General features: G+C 36.2%; 1 protein-coding gene across 3 annotated transcripts in view; it reads right to left on the bottom strand.

Moving 5' to 3' along the window:
- KIF13B (kinesin family member 13B) overlaps window positions 1-22,005 on the bottom strand; it is a 199,708-nt gene that overhangs the window by 154,187 nt on the left and 23,516 nt on the right. The window contains exon 2 of one of the 3 annotated variants that reach the window (XM_049632359.1): window positions 16,577-16,611. The exons of the other annotated variants lie outside the window; for them this stretch is intronic. The gene's annotated coding sequence lies outside the window, so the exon portion shown is untranslated. The remainder of the gene's footprint in view (window positions 1-16,576; window positions 16,612-22,005) is intronic. 3 annotated transcript variants of the gene reach the window in all.

Below are 22,005 nucleotides of genomic sequence, written 5' to 3'. Positions count from 1 at the left end.
TTGTTAACCACTCTACCATTCTTTTCAGCAAAAAATCTATATAAATTAAATTTTTAATTTCTCTACTTTTCTTCTAAAAGAAGAACATATTCTTCTGTATGTAATATGTAATAAAACATATTACAAATTGTGATAGACATAAAAAGTAAAACTGTACTGGAAAAGTATCTCTTTTGTTGTTGCTTTGTTTTTTTTTGGGGGGGGGAGGCTAAAGTTTATTTTGTGAGAGAGAGAGAGAGAGAGAGAGAGAGCAAGAGCGAGGACTAGTGGAGAAGGGGTAGAGACACAGGGAGAGAGAATCCCAAGCAAGCTCTGCACTGTCAGCACAAAGCCCAATGCAGGGTGTGATCCCACAAACCGTGAGATCCGAGATTATGACCTGAGCCAAAATTAGGAGTCAGATGCTTAACCAACAGAGCCACCCAGGCACCCCTGGAAAAACATCTTTTAATGAAATGAATCCATGGATTGACTATAGCTTACTACTAAAATGAGACGTCACCAAACATTAATTCTTTTTTTTAAGTTTTTACCTAAATTTCAATTAACATACAGTGTAATATTAGCTTCACGTGTGTAATAGAGTGATTCAAAATGTCCATACAACACCTGGTGCTTGGGGCGCCTAGGTGGCTCAGTCAGTTAAACAACACCTGGTGCTCATCACAGGTGCTCATCACAAGTGCCTTTAACCCATCATCTATTTAACCCATCCCCCCAACTGGTAACTACCAGTTTGTTCTCTATAGTTAAGAGTCTACTTTGTTCCCTTTGCCCATTTGTTTTGTTTTTTTAAATTCCACGAGTGAAATCATATGGTATTTGCCTTTGTCTGACTTACCTCACTTAACATAATACTCTAACTCTATCCATGTCGTTGCAAATGGCAAGACTTCATTCTGTTTTATGGCTAATATTCCATTGTATGTATGTATATACATATATACATATATACATACATACATATATACATATATACATATACATATACATATACATATACATATACATATACACACACACCACCTCTTCTTCATCCATTTGTCAGTCATTGGAAAGTTGGGCTGTTTCGATAATTTGGCTATTGTAGATAATGCTGCTATAAACACCAGGGTGCATGTATCCCTTTGAATTAGTATTTTTGTATTCTTTGGGTAAATACCCAGTAGTGCAATTGTTGGATCATAGGGTACCTCTATTTTTAACTTTTTGAGGAACCTCCATACTGTTTTCCACAGTGGCTGCACCAATTTGCATTCCCATCAACACTGTAAGAGGGTTCCCCTTTCTCCACATCCTTGCCAACACCTGTTGTTTCTTGTGTTGTTGATCTGAGCCATTCTGACAGGTATGAGGTGATATCTCAATGTAGTTTTGATCTGTATTTCCCTAATTATGAGTGATGTCAAGCATCTTTTCATGTGTCTGTTGGCCATCTGGATATCTCCTTCGGTGAAATGTCTGTTCATGTTTTCTGCTCATTTTTTAGGATTATTCACTTTTTCAGTGTTGAGTTTTATAAGTGCTTTATGTACTTTGGACACTAACCCATTATTAGATATGTCATCTGCAAGTATCTTCTCCCATTCTGTTGGTGGCCTTTTAGTTTTGTTGACGATTTCTTTCGCTGTGCAGAAGCTTTTCATTTTGATGAAGTCCCAAACTTTATTTTTGCTTTTGGTTCTCTTGTTTCAAAAGACCTATTTAGAAAGAAGTTGCTACAGCTGTTGTCAAAGAAGTTACTGCCTGTGTTCTCTAGGATTTTTATGGTTTCAGATCTTACACTTAGGTCTTTAATCCATTTTGAATTTTTTTATGTGTTTGGTACGAGAAAATTGGCCAGTTTCATTCTTTTACATGTTGCTGTCCAGTTTTCCCAACACCATTTGTTGATATTCTTTCCTGCTTTGTCCAAGATTGACCATATACTTATGGGTTCATTTGTGGGTTTTCTATTCAGTTCTACTGACGTGTGTGACAGTTTTTATGCCAGTACTATACTGTTTTCACCACTATAGCTTTGTAACATAACTTGAAGCCAGGAATTATGATGCTTCCAGCTTTAGCTTTGCTTTTCTTTTTCAAGGCTGCTTTGGTTATTTGGGGTCTTTTGTGGTTCCATACAGATTCTTATTTTGTTCTAGCTCTGGGAAAAATGCTGTTGGTACTGTGGTAGGGATTGCATTAAGTGTGTAGATGGCTTTGGGTACTATAGACATCTTAAAAATATTTATTCTTCCAATCCATGATAATTTATGGAATATCTTTCCATTTCTTCGTGTCATCTTCAATTTTTCATCAGTGTTTTGTAGTTTTCAGAATATAGGCCTTTCACCTCTTTGGTTAAGTTTATTCCTGAAAATAGGATCAATTCCTTAACTTCTCTTTCCGTTGCTTTATTATTGATGTGTAGAAATGTGACAGATTTCTGAACATTTTGCATCCTGAAACTTTACTGAATTCATGTATCAGTTCTAGCAATTTTTTGGTGGAGTCTTTAAGGTTTTCTACATAGAGTATCATGCCATCTGCAAATAGTAAAAGTTTGACTTCTTTCTTGCCAAGTTGGATGCCCTTTATTTCTTTTTGTTGTCTGATTGCTATGGCTGGGATTTGTTGTACCCTGTTAAATAACAGTGATGAGAGTGGACATCCCTGTCTTGTTCCTGACTATAGAGGAAAAGTTCTATTTTTCCCCATTGAGGATGATATTATTGTGGGTTTTTCATATATGGCCTTTATAATGTTGAGGTATGTTCCCTCTAAGCCTATTTTGTTGAGGATTTTTATCATGAATGGATGTTGTGCTTTGTCAAATGCTTTTTCTGAATCTATTGAAATGATCATACGGTTCTTATCCTTTCTTTTATTAATGTGGCTTATCACGTTGATTGACTTGCAAATATTGAAACACACTTGCAACCCAGAAATACATCCCACTTGATTGTCGTGAATGATTTTTTTAATGCAGTGTTGTAATTGGCTTGCTTGTATTTTATTGAGAATTTTTGCATCCATGTTCAGAATCATTGTACATATCATGTACAAGATATTGGCCTGTAGTTCTTTTTTTAATGGAGTCTTTATCTGGTTTTGGTATCAGGGTAATGCTGGCCTCACAGAATGGGTTTGGAAGGTTTCTTTCCTTTTATATTTTTTGGAATAGTTTGAGAAGAAGAGGTATTAACTCTCCTTGAAATGTTTGGCAGAATTCACCTGTGAAGCCATCTGGCGCTGGACTTTTGTTTGTTGGGAGTTTTTTGATAACTGGTTCAATTTATTTGCTCATTCAGCATTAATTCTATTCCTGTTTTCTTTTGTACTAAAGCAAAACACTGAAAACCTTGCTCAAATATATAAGGTATGAGACTGGAAGGAGTTTGTTATAGCAACATCACACAAATCCTTGCACTTCTGCCATGGTACATGCCAAAAAAAAAAAAAATCACATAGTGATCTAACATCAACTATTATTTTTAATGATCTATAAGCTAATGAATCAATTAGGCTCCTGAAAGCAAAGAACTGGAAACTGCCTGACTTGTCAGAGGAGTTGCACTCACATCACAGAGTATATTCATGGATATATGCCAAAGACTTCATCATAACAAATTAATCACACTTGCTACAGTTTTACTTACTGGAACTTTGCTTAGCCTCTGAAACTCATAAAGAAAAAAAAAATCAAACCTTAACTCATTACACCTTTCAGAAAATACTACTACTTAACAAAATTATATCCTCTTATGACATGCTTTAAATATATTTTCCTCAAAAGATTGAAGCAGCCTTTTTAGCTGACTCAATTTACGGGAAAGTTTATCCCATATAATATGACTGGAATGTGGCTTTAGTATCAAATCCTTATCTTACATATCTTATCAAATCTTGGTTATCTTATTATCAAACTAACCAGGTAAATAAACATGATTTCTGTACAAAATAGCCTGACCTCTTTTTAAAATTTAAATAAAAGTTTTAACATTCATTTCAAGGAGAACTGTATTATGGAATACATTTCGTAAGATAAATCACTAAAAATAATCAGGTAAGGATTTAAATTATATACATCTAGTAATTTAAAATGGATAAAAGATATATCAGTATGTTGTTTCTCATTAATTGATTTATAATAATAAAATTTAATATATAACTAAAACTAGAAGCTATTCACAGAACACGGGGTATGATAAAGACATAGTATTCATTCGGTTAACACATATATCAAACTCTAGTATACTGAGTTCTTGAAAATAATTAAATAGGAATGAGAAAGAAGTCCATTAACTTTTTCTTTAGTATTTATTTTGAGAGAGAGAGTACACACGTGAGCGGGGGAGGGGCAGAGAGGAACAGAGAGAGAGAATCCCAAGGAAGCCCTGCACTGTCAGCACAGAGCCGCCCACATGGCTCAATCTCATAAACCGTGAAATCACGACCTGAGCCAAAACCAAGAGTCAGACACTTAACCGACTGAGCCACCCAGGCACCCCAGTCAGTTAACTTTTTTAAACATCAAATTAGAATTTTTCTACATATTTAATGGAAGATTGTAAACTACTCTAGCAGTTGGCATAAAATGCTGTTAACAGGTGGCAGAAAATATTAAATATTTTATCACCTGAAATGAGGATCGACTGTAACTGAAATAAATACTTCATGATGTGATTTAATAAAAGTACATTTTAACTACCTTATTGAATCCCTATTAAATAAGGTACATCGAAAACCTGAAACAAATGGTATAAAAATTTTACCTGTACATTTTGCTGATGCATCCTAAGGAAATAATTCCAGTTTTCCTGCTTTGACTGAAAGTACCTTGCCTTCCAATTAACAGCTTGTCCCAGGGATGAATATTAAGAATAGAAAAGAATTGCTTGCACCTTCCAGCCTGGAAACCTACACTTTGGTAACTAATTAACAACTAGATCTAAACAGAGGCAATTTATCAAGAAACCACAGTTTAAATCAGACCACTAGTCTGTCAGCATCAAGTGAAAAATAAAAACATGGAAGTAAAAATGGGAATATAGAAGAGAACATATTTGAGGGACTATGAGGGTGAAATTTTTAACATTTAGTCTTGACTGACCTGAAAATCCTCATTGCTTTATGGTGGATTAAAAACAGGGTCACCTGGGTGGCTCAGCTGGTGAAGCGTCCAACTCTTGATTTCAGTTCAGGTCATGATCACATGGTCATGGGATGGAGTCCACATCAGGCTCTGTGCCAGGCGTGAAGCCTGCTTGGGATTCTCTCTCTCCCTCTTTCTCTCTCTCTCTCTCTCTCTCTCTCTCTCTCAAAATAAAGAAATTAAAAAAAAAAAAAACCACCATACTTCTGAGCAGAGATATCAGGCAGTCTGAGGTCAGAGGAAGAGCTGTGTGGGTAAGCATGCTGGGAAAGGACATCACAGGACTTCCTGCCCACCTGCCACAGGCCCCTAAGAAACGTCCATCCAATCTATGAGGCCTGGAGGTGAACCTGGACACAGCCAGTAGAAAGCTTTGTGACCAGGAATGAATTTACTTCATCCCTATAAATGCAAAATGTGGATTAGGAATGTTCTATGAACTCCCAGTTAGCGCCAATCATCTATAATACAGAGAACTATGGGCCCTGGTTATTTATCTGCCAGGCAGTACAAGTTCACATTTTTGAGCCCTCTTGAATCTGTCAAAGAACCCACTACACTGCCAGGAACTTGTCTTAGACCTAGGAAATCAGGACTCACTGAGGTGTCTGCTGCATTTTACATTCAAGTATGAATCAATCCTGCTCCAGGTCCGAAGCGCACTGTTAGTCTCCCCTTGGCCTAAAACTTTCCCTCGTACTTCTCTGGAATTTTCTCAAAGTGATTGCTAACAGTGAGCCAGAATTTGAATGTTCCCTGTGCTGTGACAAGGCCTAGGTATGTGTATCTTATAACTGTGAGCTTAGTCACCATGTAACACTTGGGAAGCTTTCTGCTGGTGTTTCTATCTAGACAAGTGGCTAAGTGGATGCTTACTATAAACATTAACTGGTGCTTACAATAAAAGCCTGCCCACAATGATCATTCTACAGGCAGTAAGAGATACTTATAGGAATTGATCCAGCCAAGTACATATTTTAAACGGGCTGGTAAAAATCTCTATGTAGAACCCTGGACTTTCATTTCCAATTTTGAAGATGTTGCCTAACTTGAAAATACAAACATGTAGACTTCCAAGCTGGAAAATGCTTTTCACCTATTCTCGCTGCTCAGTGTTCAGGCCACAATAACCATCTGTACCAGTATCACCTTAACAAGTCTCTGACCTGATTTTCCTATCTCCAGTCGTGCCCTGCCTACCCTCTCCTCCACACCATCATCAGTGTGATCTTGTATTGAGTTGTCCTCAGTCCAGCGGAGCCAGACAGGCCTAGTTGTTGTCTCTGGGCAAGATACTTAATCCCTCCATGCCTGTTTCCTCATCCATAAAATGCAAATAATAATAAGACTGCTGCGAGGATTAGATAACTTAACATGTTTAAAGTACTTATAACTGTGCCTGGATAATTGGGTCACTCACATGTGAAAGAACCTTCTGTGCCCTCCCTTTCTTCATGCGTGGCTCCATCCTGCCTTTCCAGCTTCCGCCCCCACCATCATACTAGTCTCTATATCTGAAATATCTTTATTTCTGAACCAGACAGAACAAAGCCTGCTAATCATATATTTTTCTGATGTCTTTTTCAACCTCAAAGAAAGAATTACAGTAATTATAACCTTCATTCCTTCTCCTCACTTTTTTCCAACACCCACAGCACACACCACTGTATTCATGTTTACCTAGCTCCTCTTATATAGCCTCTATTTTAGACAAGATCCTCTTTATGGATCTCTCCTATGGAACTCCTCACACCGTCTGTATTCATTATTTGTACAATGCCATCATCCCTACTAAATTATACCCCCCAAAAGGAAAACAGTGATAAATGCAAGTGTTTGTTTTAATCCACATATAGGGATAATTAGTTAACATTTAGTTAACTAATGATAATTAGTTAACATTTGTATCATGAATATACACTCCAGGGTTGATTAGGTAGCATATGAAAGATTCTCGGTTGAGCATCTGGCTCTTGATTTTGGCACAGGTCATGATCCCAGGGTCATGGAATCTAGCCCCATGTTGGGCTTAAGATTCTCTCTCTCCCTCTGCCCCTCTCCCCAACTCACTCTCGCTCTCTCTCTCTCTCTCTAAACTAAAAAAAATTTTTAAAAAATGCACACCTTAGAGTAGGGAAGATTAAACTGGATAGAAAGAATGAATGCCTGAGAAGACAGGGAAAAAGTTATACTTTGATTTTTCATGAACTTATCACTGACGTTTAGCAATTACTCTCAATTATTAATGTAGGTAATACATTACAGTATTAGCAGTGACACTGTTACCAATAAAAATCACACCTATTTTCAGATCACATTTCAACTGCTGCAAATACCTTACATTTACATTTGTCACAATTTTGAAATTAAAGCAGCAATGGTTCCCAACACTAGATCTTGTTAGTTAATACCATAATAAATAAGCACATATTACTGCCTCACATAAATAAAATATTTCTAATAACTACATTTCATCATTTCCGGTGTCCTGTAAGCCTTTGTATTTTATGCTTTTAAAAGATTATTCTGAGGGGCGCCTGGTGGCTCAGTTGGTTAAGCATCCGACTTTGGCTCAGGTTTCATCTCACTATTCGTGAGTTTGAGCCCTGCATGGGGCTCTGTGCTGACAGCTCAGAGCCTGGAGCCTGCTTCCAATTCTGTGTGTCCTTTATCTCCGCCCCTCCCCTGCTCACACTCTGTCTCTCTTGTGCACGCAAAAATAAACATTAAAAAAAAAATTTTTTTTTTTAAAAAAAGAAAGATTATTCTGAGGAGGGCCCACAGACTTTATCAGGCTGCCAAAGGGTTCATGGCAAAAATGGGTTATGAATTTCTGCTCTAGCAGTAGGTTTTATACACCATCCACTATCTTTTTTCTTTATTTATTTTTTTAATCTTTTTTCTGATCAACAGTGGAAGGTTTGTTAATCAACACAAGGAATGTTAGAAATAAATTTTCACTGATAAAAAGTGTTGTGTTAAAACCATGTAGACTGGTTAGAAATATTATAATAGGTACTTCCATTCTTAGGAGAACAAAGTCCAGGACTCTCACAAACCTAGCATCCTGTGCCAGTGAGAACAGTATTATTGGCCTAGGGCTCCAGCTTGACCTGAATTAAGATTCTGTCACATAATTCCAACCAAGGGGTACCAAATTCTGCTACATTTGTCTCAAGGGAAACTTTCTAGCAAGATTCTTATTTAAAAGCTGTGACCTCCCTGAGCTCATACAAACGGGTTTGTCTGACTAATGTTGTGCTTACCTGCTAATGAACATGTAGCAGAATTCAGTCAGAATTTCCTGGTAGTGTAGTTACGGGGATGAAAATACCTATAAGTGACTACCTAGCTCTAATCCTAGGTGATTATATCTAATCTATATCTAATCTGATTATAAATAACCAAGATAGCACTTCATAATACCCGTGCTAGACTAAAAAGCTCCATAAAGCCTGGAACCTAAATTTTCTTCTGTTCATCATTGCTTTCTTAGGGTCAATACCATCCTGACATACACAGAGGTCACTCAACAAATAGTTGGTGAATGAATTAATGACTGTGATATACTTAACAGTGTATGGGTTTCCCTAACTCCAAGATGTAAGTTCCTATAAAAAAAAAAAAAAAAGAGCATTCAGAGAAAAACAAATACCACAATTTTGCTTATATATGTTATTTAAAGTGCTTGCTTCAGCAGCACATATACTATATGTTATTTAAAAAACAAATAAACAAAAAAGCAGAAACAGACCCATAAATGCAGAGAACAAACTGATAGCTGCCACACAGGAAGGGGGAGGGGAGATTAGCAAAACAGACGAGGGCGAGTGGGAGATACAGGCTCCCAGTTATGGAATGAATAAGTCACAGGGATAAAAAGTACAGCCTTGGGAACACAGTCAATGAATGGTATTGTAACAGTGTTGTATGGTGACAGGTGGTGGGTACACTTGTGGTGAGCACAACATAATACATAAAGTTGTGGAATCACTATGTTGCACATCTGAAACTAATGTAACTTTGTATGTCAACTATATTTCAGTGAAAACTAATAATAAAATGGTGAAAAAATAAAAATAAAAGTTCTGCTTAAATTCCAAAGGAATAGGGTGGCACCTGGGTGGCTCAGTTGGTTAAACATCCGACTTCGGCTCAGGTCATGATCTTGTGGTGTGTGACTTCTAGCCCCACGTCAGGCTCTGTGCTGACAGCTCGGAGCCTGGAGCCTGTTTCAGATTCTGTGTCTCCCTCTCTCTCTCTGACCCTCCCCAGCTCATGCTCTCACTCTCTCTCTCAAAAACAAACATTTAAAAAAATAAAAATAAATTACAGAGGAATAATTAAATAAAATAAAAGCCCTTTTCAGTCTGAAAAGGAAAAACTAAAGACAGATGTAGAGTAAAACATTTTTTTAAACAAATCTCAGGTTACTTAAGTTTTGAAATTAAAAGTTCTAGTTATATCTTGGATAAGCCTTTCTTTTGTACCTTGTTATTCCAGCCTTAGCTCCCAAATGAATTCATTCCTCAAAAATGTAAATTTCGTAAGACCAGGTACTTTGTTTTATTCACTACTATATCCCTAGCACCTAGAACAATGCTTGGCACATAGTAGGCATTCAATAAATATTTGCTGAATTAATGATAAAAAATAAACAGTAAAGGAAACTGGGTGACGGGTAAACAGAAGAATTCTCTATAATAGCTTGGCAATTTTTCTGTAGGTCTAAAACTATTCCAAAATTAAAAGTATTTTTTTTTAAATCATTTTTAAAAGGGCAGTTCAGGAGTGCCTGGGTGGCTCAGTGGGATGAGTATGTGATTCTAGACCTCAGGGTCTACATGGATGTAGAGGTTACTAAAAATAAACTTTAAAAAATAAAATAAATAAAAGAGCATGTCATATTTATCTTTCCCTTATCAGGCACCTTGCCAGGGTTACATAATAATAAATATCAATCAATAACTGCTGAATGCCTATTTGCTGTAATATGAAATAACCAATTATAATTTTTTCAAATGTTTATAAATCAAGAAGAAACTCTTCTGTAAAATCTCAGAAGGAAACAGAAACAATGAGTTCATCTGACTTTGAGAAAATGAGCTCAGGAAAACCTGAGTTCCAATTCTAGCTCTGCCACTTACTAATTGTGTGATATCAGAAAGCCCTACTGCCTCATTCACCTCCAGAAAATTATGAGAAAGCATGGTGCCTGTATCTTTTGTTGTAGGTACTTTTGTTATACCTATAGATTAAAAAACTCTTGCAAAGTATCTGACACACTGTAAGCAATAATACAACCTATAAATAAGTGCTATTTATCAACAATCAGAAGATCCAAAAACTAAATTCTATTCACTCCTTGTATTTCTAAGAACTCTGAACTAGCTGTCTCTGCATTTCCTACACCTTCAAGTATTCGAAAACCTTGACCGCTGAGTTCCTTTTACTATATATAATAGTTCTTTGCCCAGAACAAGGAAACCAACTCTGAGAAATAGTACGCAAATCAATGCACTTCAGAGGAAACCCACAATCCCTGAAATAAACATCTTGCAGTTGCTATCTAGAGGGTTAAGAAACTAGAAACCACAGCTTAAACCACCTCAGATTCTTGCCAATTAAAAGCAAAAGGGCATTATTTGTTATTAGGAACATGGTATGATAGTTTACCACATGTCTAACCCAGCCAATAAATATTTACTGAGTATCTAGCGTATGTCAGTGTTGTTTGGAAAAAAAAAATTATTGGGGCACCTGAGTGGCTCAGTCAGTTGGGCATCTATCTGACTCGATTTCAGCTCAGGTCATGATCCCAGGGTTGTGGGATTGAGCCCTGCATCAGGCTCCGCACTTGAGCATGGAGCTTAAGTCTCTCTCTCCCTTTGCCCCTCTCTCCTGCTCATGCTCTCTCTCTCCAAAATAAAATTTTAAAAACTTTTAAAAAGAAAAAAAATTACTTAAAATATGACATTTCAATAAATAAAAGTTTTATATAGTTGATCAAGATAAATAAATCAAAGACTAATAACAGCAGCTACCATCTACTAACCCACCATGTGCCAAGCATCTGATATAAATAACTCATTTATGCCCATGGTATTATCACCTCCATTTTACAGAAAATGAAACTGAGGCTCAGGGAGGTGAAGGAAACTTCCAAAGTCACACAGCTGGTAAATGGCAGACCAGAATTCAAAGTGTAGTCTGAGTCCTACTTCTTGAATGCCCTTCAACCAGCTCTTGCCTTTTCCTATCCTTATAAACAATGATGATGGTTAACTCTACTGGCAGCACCTCAATCCTTACCATTTCTAATTCTTCCAAGGTTGATAAATTTAAAAATCAATTCACTCTATGATCAACAAGCCTATCCTCTTCCTAACTGTTAAGTTCAAGTCTTTATTAGTAGTACCAGGTTAGGCCAAAATATATCAGATCAACTGATAGTCAGCTTAATGCACAATCAAGGCAACCCATTACCATATAGAGTGAGGGCATACAAAAAGGATGTCCATTCTCAGCATGGATTCCTCAGAAAGCAAAACCTAAGGCTTATCATAGAACACAGTCCCAGGGAAAAAGGGGAAGAGGAGGGAGCCATGAGGTGTCAGATTATGTCCACATGAAGTTGGTCAGCATCCAGTTTGAGTTGGCAACAGCTAGGGCTACAACATGATCAAAGGCTCTAGGGAGAATAAGGCCAGGAAGATCTAAAGTGACACATAAAAAGTATGTGATACAGGAGACGAAGGTGAAAGAGTCAGAAAACCTATGAAGCTTACAGAAATGACAAGGCCTTAGTTCAGTGCCAAGGTATGACTTAATCTTGAGCCAGCCTCTGTCCCAGTATGCTGCTTTTAAGCATCCTTCCTGATGCAAGTGGATAAAGGCCAGCATGTGGGTTCAATTCTAATAAATCAAGCTTTCAGGAAAAGAATTTTCACACAATAGGGTTTTCCTATACTAACTTACATAACTTAATTATAATGACTAATGTGAAATAGTACCAAATGTGTATATGGTGTCCACTTGCTTCCATTATATTGCAGTTTCCAATCCCCCCAAAGAGTATATAGCAGACTGCAAGGGTAGCCATGACTGGCCCAGAGACTAAGTGAGAGTAATAACTGAACAGGCTAAGTTTTACTTATACACGGGGTTTTTGTTTTTTGCGAATAAAGTTGAACAAGGAAGTTTATTTGTTACATATGACCAAAACATCAAGTCACCCAATTTTCTACACTGAAGGATATGTAAGTCAAGTAAAATTATAAAGTATAATTATAAGAACAGTAGCTACTCTTCAGGTTCTTATGATGGTTTTCATTTTGTTGGGTAAAATTTATTTTTTTACAACACTTGATAATTTTTTTAAGTTTATAACATCTAAGAAATAAAAAGGAAAAGGTTTTACCTTAATAAAGATTTAGATATATATGTATTCTTGCATAAAATTGCTATAAAAGTCCCAGGCTGCAAAACAAAGAACTCTAATCAAAAGTGCTTATGCATCACAAATTCAACTTCCCAGAAATCTGTAAGGCTCCAGCTACATAAAAACTAACAGATATCCTGAAACTTAAATTACTATATTTCCAACTGAAAATAAAAATAAGATTAGTCTTGGCCATCCTTTTCTCCCTCACAGTACCTACATTCCGTTGACATCTGAAATCTTTAGTTACCGATCTTTCTATTTAGGGATATTTTTTTTTAATTATTTTTTTAATGTTTATTTATTTTTGATAGAACACAACAGGGAGAGGAGAAGTGAGAGAGGGAGACACAGAATCCAAAGCAGGCTCCAGGCTCTGAGCTGTCAGCACAGAGCCCGACGCAGAGCCTGAACCCACAGACCATGAGATCATGACCTGTGCCCAGCTGATTGAGCCACCCAGGCGCCCCATCTATTCAGAGATATTTTTCAATTTTTTTGTTAAATTATTATAAATTTTCCAACATACAAATTTACAATCAAATAAATCCATCCTGTTGACAGTAAGCAGGATTTTGATTTGTCAAAGGTTTCTTGCTTTCTTCACTTCACTTTTAATATAAACTCATTTCTTGCCCTTTCTGTCCTCTTTAATACCCTGGTAGACACAGAACTTCACATAACCCACTATGAAGAACAGACCTGTCCCGGGAATCTCACACCTGGAGGAGCTCCTTCTTGAAAGCTACAACACAGACCAAGAAAGCCATCAGAACTAGCCCTCCTCAAGACCAGGGATGGCAGGCCAAAGTACCTCCAATGACCAGCACTACAGTTAAAATACACCTAAATTTGTCTTCTCCATATATACTCTTGTAAGACTTGTAGAGCCTGTTCCAATCCACATCATAAAGGAAATTGTATGAGATTAGGTTGAGGACTTTCCACTTTCCTCTTAGGGCAACAGGACAATATACGTGATTTTTTTCAATCTAAAAGTATTGCTTGAGCATCTGTGTGTTCAGCCCTATGCTAGATATTAGCACATAGATACTCTATACCTATTAATCCTTTGAACATGAAGGATAACTGGATAAGACTCAATCCCTAACCCAAAGGGATCTAAAATATAGTTGGAGAAACAAGATAGGTGTTGGCAACTAGAGAATTTAAAAAAACCAAGCATGTGTCAGGAGTACACGTGCTATCCTTCTACTTGGACAGCTGCCCAACTGAACTGGCCTGGGAATTCCCCTATCCGCAAACAGCTGCTGGGAACGTCTCTCCATACTGTCTATCTCCCTGTCTATCTCACCACAGCAAAAGCAAAGAAATTCTTCTTCTCCACCCATATCTTGCTTTACTTAACTCTTCTATTACTCCAGTAATATAAGGTGAAGACTCTGTAATGATAGAACAAAGTACACCAAAGTGGAGAGAGGAAGAAAGATTCCCCCCTTGATCCTCTGCTGAGGACAAGTAATGGGTGACTGATAGATGGAAAGAAGAGGGAGAAGAAACTTCAGGAAGTCCTGGCAGGGCATGTTCTCTCCTAATTTGTCCACTCCTCAAAGGGAAGGAGGTAGGATTATTTCAAACCCCCAAAGTCTTTAAGAAACCTGTTTTCTTCTCCACAACTCCTTCTCTCACCCCCTAGCATCTGAATCTCACAGGAGAGCCCCCCAAAAAATCCCAAATCACAAAAAATTACGTCTCATTTCTTCAAATCCTCTTCCCACCGTTTACCCGACAAACTCTATCAAGAGCAAGAGAATCAGAAAGGCTTAGAACCAGGTAATCCCTGACTCCCCACTATAAAAGAGAGGGTTAGATTTCTTGGCCTTGCTAACCTGGAACTCTGAATCAAAGAATTGTTTGCTTAAAATGTCTTAGCTAAATAGTGCTATAAACTTCAGAAATACCATGGGCTAAATAGGCTTTTGCAGGGACCTAGAGATGATTTGCTCAGAAGGGGAAAAATAATTATGTTCTAAAATTTTGGTGTGTGCCTCAGACAATTTTAATTATCCTTTAGGATCAGAAATTCTTAAACCTTTTGGTATCAGGACTCCTTTACACTCTTAAATATTACTGAGGACCCTAAAGAGCTTTTTTTTTTATAAATTAAGGTCCATGTTTGAGTGAGAATTTAAAACTGAGAAATTTTTAAAACATTTTATTAATTAATTTAAAAAATAGCAAGATTATAGGTTAACATAGTATTTTAAGAAAAATAACACAGTTCTGAAAACTATATATGTAAATATAACTACACATTTAGTGAAGATAGTATTGTTTTATATTTTTACAAATGTATACAATGTATTAAGTTGAACACTTAATAATTCATAAATAAAGTCATGTCAACAATTATGGAATTTGCATTTCTTAATAAAGAATAACTGATAACATATTTAGAATGCAAACACTGATGGTCTCAAAGAGTAATGTGAGCCCCAAACCCCTAAGCTGAGGTCGGGAAAGAATGTGTTTTGTGACTGAACCAGTAAGAATCTACACCAAAGGTTATAAATGGAAAGGTCCACAGGGGCCAGGTAAACAACATAAATAAGGGAGTTCACCAGCTGGGGACCTGAAGAGCTCATGGCCTTGTCAAAGGAGGCAATAAGCCCAGTGTTGCCAGATTTTGGGGCTGTTTAAGAAAAACTACAAATCTGAATTTTTATATGAAACTTCCTGATTTTTAAATACTGAAACTGCAAACCAAAACAAAACACATCTATGGGTAAATGTACCCCAGTTGGCAAAATGTATTTTCTATATTACAGAGTTATTTAATCTTCAGGAAATTCTTCCCAAAGGAAATTTATCCTACAGTATGATCCTAATATTAGATCACTAGGAAATGGTAAACTTAAATATAATGAAACAGCATTGAAACAAAAGGTTGTTGTCCAAACGACAAAAATAAAACAAAAGCCGTGGTGCTATGGGAGTAAACAAGCTACTGTATCTAGTGGGCAAGGATACTAGAAAACTGCCCTCCATATGGTAAAGTGGATGGAGAAGGCTCATCAGGCTCTACCACTGTCTTGAAAAATACTCTTCATAAAATCTAACTCCCTGATTTATAAATCACCCTTCCAATTACTAATTGGGGGTAATACCAGAACGAGGGAGCTTCTGAAAACAAGCACTAATACAATAGCTATAATCAAGAAACACTCACTGAACACCTCGCTGGAAAGCACTGCAAGTGACACAAAGAATAGAAGTGGTCTCAGCTTTCAAGTAGCCAGTCTAAAAGGGGAGGGGCCTCAAAACACACAAGAAAAAGCTAAACAATATAAGCATTTGAAAATAGGACAGGACAAACATAAAAGATGTCACCTAGACAGTGACATTTCTTAGTTACTAGAAATAATAAATGCTCTAAATTCAAAAGATTCTAGAACACAGGAAGTAGTGGCAGTCTTGAAGGTAGATCAGTCTGGTATTAGTGGGTTTCAGAAATCAGTTAAAAGCTATGTTGTAATCTAAACATAAGGCAATTACGGTCCTTAACTAGGGTAATGTCAGAGAGAGGAAAGGAATTTTGGGATAAAAATACTCACCAGAAAAATCAGGAAGATTTGACATCTAACTAAGGATAACACATCCTCTGTAATAAATTCACCTCTTTATCTACAGAACAAGCAACCCAGTTTCTTCAACAACTGAAGGAGCAATAAATCAAAAAACATAATCCAATCACAATGTAGAGACCATATTTATATGCTATTCAAAACAAACTATAGGGAAAAAACTTTATCAGATAATTAGACAAGTGAACACTGAAAACTTGATGATAATATAGGAAAGAAGAAAGAATTGAAGATCTGATTAGGACCTTATTAGCCACGAGCTAATGATTTTGAAGGCTGAGTAATAGGCACATGGGGGTTTATTATACTATCCTATCTACTTTGGTGTATCTTTTAAATTCTCTGTAACAAAAAGTTTTTAAAAATTAAGTGACAAATACAACTTTTACCTACTTAGTGATCTTTATGCAAATTCCATTTCAGTTTTCCTAAAAGTAGAACAAAGGGATTACCGACTTATTTCATATAAGGGCCAAAACAGGAAGATAAAGACTCAGTATTGCTCTTAATTATTACCCATTTTATACAAGTTTTTATTTAATTATAAATATATATAAATGAGGTTTGATGAAAATGAAGCAAAAGTAAAATTCACCATCAAACAAGACACTTCTTTAACAAACTTAGGAAGAAGTAAACAGGGCTCCAGAACCGTAAACTACTAATGTTCAAAATAAATCATTTTTCATTTTAGCTAAATGTCACTCTCATAAAAAAATGCACAATGCTCAAAATTAAACAATAGAATCATTTCAAATCTGAGTCTGCAAAAATCTAACCTTACAAAGTCCACAAGAGAGTAATTCAACTTCTCAACTCTTCAGTCTTCTGTTTCGCTTTGTGTTTTGTTTTACTAGTGTTTACATACATTCTAAGCTAAAAATAATTTAACCACGATGTAATGGAACTAAGGATTAATAAAGATTATCCTAACTCTTAGCTTGATACTTGGCAAAGAGCTGATGTTGAACTGTTGAACAGATCATAAAGATTGCTAAGGTACTGTGATACAGCAACTTTTTGGGTTAGAGTGGTTTCTCATGTGACACTTCCTCAAGGAGTAGTGCTACCTCTATCTTTAAAGAAAAGTCTGGATTCTTATACAATATCTAGTTTACGTTAGCAACAACTCCTACACTAGAGACTGAGACAAAGAACCCTTAAAAAAATGTATTGCTAAAGAACAAAGACAATTTAAAAACCTCAATAGTGAGACTTGATAGTTTTACCTAAATTTTATTTGTAATTAGATATCTAATATATATTATCTGATAATTTTCTGTGCCAAATCTCGAATTCTGGATAAATTCAAAACATTTAATTCCTATTAACCTTAACCTAGTAACTAACACATATAACGCTAAGTTCTCATTATAGCAAATGTTAGTAAACAAGTAGACTTAGTGATAGACACTCTCTATTCTCGTATTTTAAAAAACGGTTATTTCTGGGTGCCTGGGTGGCTCAGTCAGTTAGGTGTCCGACTCTTGATTTCAGCTCAGGTTATGATCTCACAGTTTGTGGGTTTGAACCCCGCATCAGACTCGGTGCTAACAGTATGGACTCCACTTGGGATTCTCTCTCTCCCTCTCTCTGCCCCTCTCCTGCTCACACACGCATGCTCTCTTTCTCTCTCTCAAAATAAATAGACATTTAAAAAATAAAGTTAAAAGTTTATTTCTTGTTATACCAATAAAAGGATGAGATAATTAATATTTATATACCCAATGGCAATGTTAAAATATCACCAATTCTACTATAAAAGTCTAATTTTTGTTCAGGCAGGTTTACTAACAAACTATCTCACATTTCATTTTGGCCATCTACTAGCCTTTTCTGGCAAAACTTCAAAAAAATCTATATTTAAAGCTATTTAATTATTTGCTATATTAACTGTATAAAGATATGAATACAGTTATACATATTTTATTATCTTTTCAGCTTTAACAATCTGATTCATTTTTATAACTATATTCAAAAGTAGTACATGACTTCTATACTCAATGGTCATAGTACTTTTTTAAAATAGAGGGAAAAATCATCTTAACTTTCTGAGTATACTGAACAATGCTCTCCTCACTTTACTCTGACATAATCAGGGTGGACAGGCTCCCCAAGGAAGAGGCTCTTTATAAAATTAAAACATACCACATAATGTTCTCCAGAGGAGTAAATTCTATTTGGGCAGAATTATTAGCCTCACTCAAGTCATTTCACAGCAGAAAGAACAAACAGGTCTATTGTACATACCATAATTACATTTTGCATGACTTCCTTCAATTAAAATCTTTACTTAAATTAGTATCCATATAGCAGTAGAAAATTTTAAAAGTCATCATCTAATATGACCTAATGATGCCTTCCACTAACAAGGAATTGCTCCGAAAATGACTTCTGATATTTCAAAGCAATTATTGGCATTAGGCCCTCTCCTAGGCAGCATTGCTCAATCCATTTGCAAGAGAAATGTATATGCATGGGTCAGCCTCACTAAAGTTTGTATATATTTGAATGTATATGCACATATTCATTCTTCTACCAGGATCAGAGTACTATGAACCTCCAAAGAAAGACGGAGTATGTTTTGCTCATATTAAGTAATAATGACGTGACTAAACTGATGTCTAGTATAAAATCAAAAGGAATAAAAAAAATTTTTTTAAGTTTATTTATTTATTTTTGAGAGAGCAAGAGAGTGCAAATGGGGTAGGGGCAGAGAGAGAAGCAGACAGTGAATCCCAAGCAGGCTCTGTGCTATGAGCACAGAGCCTGACTCAAGGCTCAATCCCACGACAGTGAGATCACGATCTGAGCCGAAATCAAGAGCTGGATGGACACTCAACCTACTGAACCATCCAGGTTCCCCAAGAATAAAAAGATTTTTAATGACCTTACTAACCAGTACTGGTTGAGACCAACATCTCAGGTATTTTTCTCACTAGACTGGCAGTTATCCTCATACATATCAATTAGTCTTTAGGTTAAACATGACCAAATGGGAAAAAAGAAGGAAGCACCATAGTTTTACTATAGAACAGAAAAACACGGCATACCTGTGCCATTTATGGCTAATGACATCCATGTTGAAGAAACTCTTCTAAAGAACAGACCATTTCACAAAATACAGACCATGTACTAAAGAACAAACCATTTCACAAAATACCACGAAAAAATCAGTGTTCACATTCATTAAGGTCTTAAAGTCTAACTCTCAAATGTTTTCTATTTCAGAAAATTCTTACCTTCAAAGCTTACATTTGGTGGGACAGGGTGAAAAAGAATTGTAAGAAAGACTCCCAAGTTAATGTATTAACTCTTACGGTGTTACATAACACACACACACACACACACACACACACACACACACACGATAGAAAACACAGAGCTAAAGAGGAAAGTAGACTAGTGGACCAAGGGACTGAACAATGCAATTTTTAGTGAGAATTTCCTTCTCTTATTAGGTTTCAGCTGTGGTGTTTCAAGCAGCACCTCTGAACAGGCACAGCTCACTGATCCACAGTCTCCTCAAAGGGTTGGAGGCACACTAATACAATGTCACTGCCATTCTTGTCTGGAAGTCACTGCAAACAATAGAGGAGGAGGGAAAAGCTTTGGTTTAGGTCTGGGTTTTTTCAGAGGAAAAAAGGAGGAATATGGTATGTGATTAAATATCAACTTTTAGCTTCCCTCCTAAGATAAACTTATGATATTTCTTTTGGCTCCTATTAACACTTTTTTTTTTTTTTTTTTGCTTTTAAAAATCAGGCATTAGGCAGCTCTTCCTGCCCACGCGTCCTGTCCCCAGGCTATAAATCAGTCAATCAATCAGGCATTATACTGTATAAATAGTCAAACTTTGAGTCACTTATCTATCTGATCTTTTACTAGAAACAGTCATTCACATACACGTAATATATGCAAACAATTTACAAGTACACAAACTAAAAACATAAAGAAACACAAGGGAAAGATAAAAAAAAAAACTTCAGGAAAGTGGTTAACTGTAGTAGAGAGGAAAGGGATTAAAATTGGAAGGAGGTTCACACAAGACTTAAATTGTTTGTATTGGTAATGGTTTGTTAACGTGATCAATTAACATAAAAGTGTTTTACTCTTTAAAACTTTTTGCATTGTTACTTTTTAAAATTTGCTCAATTTTTAAAAAGCTGTCAAGTCAGACTCAGTAGGAAAGTATCCTGGAACCTGGGGTTCCAAATCAGCAGCCAAGGGCTGAATCTGGCCAAGACCTGTTTTGTTTGGACAGCACAATGTTTTGTTTTGCTTTTTAACTGTAATTTGAATGCCTTCAGGCAGGGTATGCGCTCTCCAATTAGCCAGAGTCACCACCATTTTCCTTTCAGTAAATAAGCCTTCTTTCAAAGCTTGAGAAATGAGAATCCTCATACAATGCTGGTTAGGAATGTAAAATGGTGCAGCCGCTTTGGGATAGTCTGGCAGCTCCTCAAAGTATTAAGCATGGAGTTACCACATGACCCAGCCATTCCACTCCTAGATATCTACCTAAGAGAAATGAAAACATATGTCTACACAAAGACTTGTACATAAATGTTCACAGTAGCATTATTCATAATAGCCAAAAAGTGGAACAACCCAAATATCCATCAACTGATGAACGGATAAACAAAACAGAATACAATGAAATATTATTCCACCATGAAAAGAATGAGGTACTGATAAATGCTACATGGATAAACCTCAAACACATTATGCTACATAAAAGAAGCCAATCACAGAAGACCATGTATTGTATTATTTCATTTATATGTCCAAAATTGTCAAATCTCAAATCTACAGAGATAGAAAGTAGAGTGACAGAATGATTAAAATGTCATAAAATTGGATCGTGATGCTGGTTGCACAACTCAGTAAATATAATAAAAACTACTAAACTGTTTAAACAATGAATTACAGTGAATTACATGATATATTTATTACATTTCAATAAAGTAGTTTAAAAGTAAATAACCAAAGACATCTATCCAGTTCTTACAGGCTATGAATGAATGCCTAAATTTGGTTCTTAAATGGTCATGTAATGGGGTGCCTGTGTGGCTCAGTTGGTTAAGCCTCCGACTTCAACTCAGGTCATGATCTCACAGTTTGTGAGTTCGAGCCCCACATCAGGCTTTCTGCTGACAGTGCAGAACCTTCAGATCCTCTGTCCCAGTCTCTCTCTGCCCCTCCCCTATCTCTTCTCTCTCTCTCTCTCTCTCTCTCAAAAATGAATAAACATTTTAAAAAATGTTAATTGTTGTGTAAGGACTCCTAGTGGTCTTGAGGTAAGAACTATGTTCATAATAATACCGTTATTTGCCTTTTTCATTGTTTCAAAAACAATAGTGGGTTTAACTGCTGGGACTTTCTGCATGGTGACACTAAAGGATTCTGGTTATTGATAGTCTTGCATTATTCACTGCCACACACCCAGAGCCAAAATATATATATATTTTGTCTCACTTCAGAATGTCCTCAATAAGGAGGAAAAATTATTAATTTTATTCAATCTCAACTCTTGAATACAATCTTTTTAAAATTATGTGTGACAAAATGAAGCACTTCTGCTGCATACCAAAATGTAAAAATATGTGATTGATTCCATGAGTCATGGGCCAAACTAGTCACTTTTTTAATAGAATAGCATTTTTACGAGGAACAACTGTCAGTTCCCATGGGAAAATGCATTCCCATTTCCAAATTCACCTATACATAATTTTATAACATAACTGTTTCATAAAGTAGATGCTGCCACTCTCCATGGGAAATCACACCTTACTCCCTTTTAAAACAATATTAGTATTTCA

Source organism: Panthera uncia, chromosome B1 (genome assembly GCF_023721935.1).
Source record: "Panthera uncia isolate 11264 chromosome B1, Puncia_PCG_1.0, whole genome shotgun sequence".
Lineage (NCBI taxonomy): Eukaryota > Metazoa > Chordata > Mammalia > Carnivora > Felidae > Panthera > Panthera uncia.
Note: the sequence above shows the minus strand (reverse complement) of the source record. Positions and strands in the feature narration are given on the sequence as shown.